Source organism: Aplysia californica, unplaced genomic scaffold, assembly GCF_000002075.1.
Source record: "Aplysia californica isolate F4 #8 unplaced genomic scaffold, AplCal3.0 scaffold00123, whole genome shotgun sequence".
Taxonomy (NCBI): Eukaryota; Metazoa; Mollusca; class Gastropoda; order Aplysiida; family Aplysiidae; genus Aplysia; species Aplysia californica.
This window is the reverse complement of record NW_004797393.1, coordinates 24,520-30,098: the sequence shown is the minus strand read 5'-3', so window position 1 is coordinate 30,098 and position 5,579 is coordinate 24,520.

Genomic DNA, 5,579 nt, shown 5'->3' with positions numbered 1-5,579 from the left:
ATTTTTTCATACAAATAAAGACAATTGAACAAGCTTTAAGATGACTCGACATACCCAAAAATTGACGAGAGCCTGATTCCACCACGCTGCCTCACACAAAGTAACTCAAAACGGCCAAAGATGTCAGAAAGAACTTTGTCATTCTAAGGTAGGTAGCGATTACCCCTTAACGGAGAGCAAAACAGTAGTCGCTTTTTAATCAAGTGCGTGTGGCACCTTCTCCCCTTTGCCTTTCATTTGGCTCAAATGATGCGCTCCACAGTGAAATAAATCATAGTGCACGGTCATGGAAGTTGTAATACAAGTCTATGTCTGTAAGGCACATATAAGGCCTATATGCTGAATGAAAAGCAAGAAATCCTTTCTCGTCTCGTATCATCGCTTAAAAATAGTAATTGCTTCATCAGAAACATTTTAATATAAAAAAGTTGCATTGCGATGCAAAGGCAAGTCTTTCTTACATCATCTTCCAAACACAAGAACAAAGCATCGACTAAAACAGTAAAATAGTAAGTGTTACATGTATCTGGTCAGTACACGAGAAAAAAGAAATCTCTCTCCAGAGATAAGATATTGACTGGCCAAAATATGTTTCTTTTGGGTTTTTTACGTTGAAAAAGAAGTTTGACAGAGGCCAAGCCTGATCATGCCAGCAAAGAAAAGACGTAGAAAAAAGAGAAAGGCACAATGAAGAAAAAGGAAGTAAAAAAGAATAGAAAAAGTTTGCCTGTAACCTGAAAAGAATTCCACTTACACAAGAGTGGTCAGTAATTGCACATAATGATAAAATATAATGCACAGCCATAGATCTAGTACTACAGAGAATATTTTTTAAAAACCACATCATTCAAATAGTGAATAGTGACTCTAGCTCATATGCACACATACACACACACAGGCACACACAACAAACACACACTCAAACACACACGCACGCATGCATGAAAGCGTGCGCGCGCACACACACACACACACACACACACACACACACACACACACACAAGTTAACACTCAATACACAAAATGAGCTGGGAGTCTGCTGAATTTATTTCCATGTTCGTTTATATTTGAGTTGGACTCAGTTTAGCAAAGCGTGGAATGTCAGAAAGGACTGGAATCATTTGTTCAGAGACAGAAAGGTAGACCAACGAAAAAATAACATTGATATCTTTCTTCAACTGAAATTTTAGATTGAAAAAATATAACATTAAACAAAGCTAAGAATTAAGACCACAACACACTACACGCAAACATCACACGCACAGATGTTTTAAACTAGCACAATCACCAAAATGTCAGTGTGGAGAAGCGAGCCAGACTAGGGAACATATATTCCAGTAGTGCAGGGGACACACACAAACACACATAGCTTTAATTAACCCTATCCGTAGGCCCTGGGGTCATTTTGTACTCCCGGGGCTGTATTCCTTACATTTTAGAATACTTTTAGTACGAATATCTCTTTGAAATTTTCAGTATTTCTCAAAAATTCATTTTGACAGACTGCTATGCAAAACATACGGATCGGATTCACGAGTAAATTTCCTATTTGGAAAGTGGTGGCACAGAGTTCCCCACGTCGTATGGATACGATAGTAAAACAGGACGTACGGATAGGGTTAAGTGGTGGCACAGAGTTCCCCACGTCGTATGGATACGATAGTAAAACACGACGTACGGATAGGCTTAAGTTAAATAAAAAAATTTGGGCGGCCTACCCCACTCACACTGCAGACTACAGGAAAAGCTATATACGGGCGAACAGAGGAACTGAGCAGGATGGTCTAGTATATATGTGGCGTCAGTGGCCTAGTGGTTAGGCTCTCGGACACGTAACCGTAAGGTCGTGGGTTCGAATCCCGTCAGGGGCCCGACGTTGTGTCCTTGGGAAAGGCACTTTACACGAAATTTCCTCACTTCACCCAGGTGGGAATGGGTACCCGGCTATAGAGAGTGAAAGATCTTGTCAGTTTGTTAGTGTTTGAGCACTTAATCAGCTGCTTGCACTGTATGCTTCCCGGGAAGCTGAGAATGTTTTGGAGTGTTCTATGGTCTGCTGGGGTAATAATATAGTGTAAAAGCGCATAGAGCCTGCTGTTGAGCGAGGATATACGCTATACAAATGCTATTTATTATTATTATTATATAATAAATGTCGGTCTACAAGTGTAATGTGATGGAGAAGAACAATAATGAACCTCAGCCACTAAACGGGAAAGGTACATAGACACATATATGAGCTTGTTTAGCAGCATAATTTCACATACAAGTTTCTCATCCATTCTTCTGCCCATATCATTACAGCAATCAAAACAATTAAGTCTTAAACAAAGAGTAAGAAAAAAAAACCAATTAACTATTTTTCACCATGAAGGGACAATACTTTGCAGAAACTTAATACAAAAAATAGAAGTGAGGTGTCGCATTCGTTGTGTTTGGAACATTTTCTTTAAAAAATAACCCCCCAAAAATATAAAAAAATAAAACAAAGTAAATAAGCATATTCTTTTGCTTAAGAATGCTCAAAAACATGGATTCCTAAAATATATCAGGTTCAAACATGTCGTTTTGTACTTGTATTTTGCTGTCACTGGATAACAGGACTCCTTTTTAACTGGCATCCAAATAATATCAACTTCAAACAAAATCATACGATATCTTTTAAATTGGCATTGTATTACAGGCTTCATAACTCAAGTATCTGGTCTAACACCACAAGCTTAAGACTCTATTTCCTGTTTTCAAGTGTAAATCAAATATAAACTACTGTTGAACCTGCTATAAATAACTTCCATCTGTATGAGAAAATCGTCCGTTCAAATGGTCACTTCCCCCCCCCCCCATTTTTGCGTCTTTTTTACATGATAACGACACTGTCCAAGATTTCCACCTGTCTAAGACGGACACTTTTCTACTGACAATGGGTGACCATCTTAGACATTTACGACTGTAAATAATATCACAAGCTTAAGACTGCTTTTGCTATTTTCAAGTGTAAACGAGTAAATTATTTCAATTAGAGTATAGCACAAACATCTGCTAAATCACTGACCCATCACACTGTGAAGCTCTGACTAGCACAGCAAATTCTAATTATTGGTCAAATCATTCGAAAATACATCAATAGAGATAGATTAACTCAACCACAGGCTAGAGGCACTTGTGCGGACAAGAGTGTGTGCGTGTCAGTGTGTGTGAGATAGCTCAGTGTGGGGAGAAAATTGTCGTCAAAGTTTGGGGACTTCCAAAGCTGGAGTGGCCTTGGAAACCTCAAATTTGCATTTTTTTTTGTGTGTGTCTTTGATCAATATTTTTTTTGGCGAAATACAGACAAGCATGCATTTTAAAAGGAAGATAAAATGTGTCGAGGCAAAACAAAATTACATAAAATTTGTCGAACCGGTGAAAAAATGTCAGACTCTTTGATTTCATTACCGGTATTTTCACGAGCGCCTGATTTTACCACGATGCCCTGCAAATCATTCCAAAATAAATCAAGAGAGGCTGATTTAATCAACTACCTTGCTATAAGCACTTGTGCGGGAGAATGTGTGAGCGTGCATGTGTGTGTGTGTGAACGTGAATATGTGTGAGTGTGTTTGTGCGTGTGTAGGAGTGTGTGTGTGTGTGTGTGTGTGTGTGTGTGTGTGTTTATGTGTGTGGGTGTGCGTGTATGCGTGTGTGCACATGTGTGTGTGTGCATATGCGTGCATGCATCTGTGTGTGTGTAAGTGTGTGTATGTGTGTGTGTATATATGTGTGTATGTGTGTGTGCGTGTGTGTGTGTGTGCAATCTCTGGGTGTTGTGCTGATCAGCAATTCGACACGCTGGCTAATCTGATCCAGGTTTCACAGACACAGCATCAACAGTGAGCCTCAAAGCAGCTTTTTCCTTCGCATACATACAAAGTTACACTCCAGTACAACTGCATCAACAGTGAGCCTCAAAGCAGCTTTTTCCTTTACATACATGACAAAGGTACACTCCAGTACAACACTCGAGACAACAGAACAACATTGGAAAAGGAACAGCAGGTAACAAAGTGCAGGAATGTAGCCTACTTTACACACCCATTGTCATTTCATTTTGACTGCTCTTAGTGTCAAGACAGACAAACACCATTTTAAAAAGGTACGTACGGCAGAGTCTTACAATGAGCAGTCGAATTGTCGGCACAATAGTATTATCCATTTTTTCCAAAGTTGAGAAAATCCTACACTGGCAAGAAAAGCGCCCAAAGAGTACATCGAAGTGTAATGATACAAATAACACATACATATCAACAATATAAATCTGGGACAACCATGTGAAGCAATTTTGACATTATAAAATGCTGTTACAAGGATTTCAACAACGGATGCCAAAAATTGTATAAAATACACAGAAAGGCAATACATGCCTTTGTGCCAATACCAATAAAAGTTGAACAAATGTTGCTTTTTTCAACAATAAAATATATAAATACATTAACACTGCCCTGTTGAAGCAAGAAAGCCAAGGCTGATTAGTTATTTTACTATTATATTTCTTTATACATGATCATACTGATATCTAAAATATTACTGAATTTAAATCAAGCAAAAAAACCCAACCCAACCTGATTCTAATTCATATACAGAAAACATTGGTATCATTTTAAAATAATATAATCTGATATTCTTTCATGACTGTATAAAATTTGCTTTGAAACTTCATAAGGATCTGATAAAAGCAGCCATTGAACACTGAGAATAAAACATTAAAAATTTAAGAAAAAAAGGTATGTATGGTACCCTTCTTTTTGAAACACAGTTGGGTTGTTTAACAAAAGGCAGGACCTCTGATCCTGACCTGACATCCATCTCTGCCAGCTCTGAGCTAAGTCATGAGTGGAAGGAGAGCCTCAAAAACTCCCCCAACAACCCACATGAAAAAAGATTGCCCCACGCTGGACATTTGAACACAAGCCATTCGGACCACATTGTTTTAGTTAGTGTTTTGCTGCACTCGCAACACAATAAGGTCATTATAAGTGCCGAGGATTAGAGGTGTTACAAGAGAATAACAAACACAAAAAAAGAAGGAGGGGAGATAAAGACGATAGATGTTTGATAGGAAAGAAGAAGCAAATCACACCAAAGCACCCGCCAACCACCCACATTCGAACCACAGAGTGACGTAATATCATGTGAGCTGACAGAGTGACCCCCAAAATATGCGAGGCGTGCCGACAAAATGAGTTACTTCTCGGAATCAAAGTATAGCGATATCGGCCAAAAATTGACTCAAGGGTCATATTTGTAGATTCTAAACCAATGCCATTCTCTTCAAGTTTAGCATGTCTCTTATCATTTCTTACTAAAGAATTGTAAAAACTCAACCCTATAAATTTGACGCATGTCTTTCCATCGGGCTAAATCTGAGAAGTAACATATATTGTGAGCACACCTCACATACAGAGAAAGCCAACAATTGCATCGATGGGCAAAGTTGTACAACTAAAAAAAAAACAAGCACCCCCCCCCCCCCAGAATTTATAATAAAGAAATGAGCTTGAGCCATACACGAAAATACAGCAAAAAACGTAATGCGGGTTACA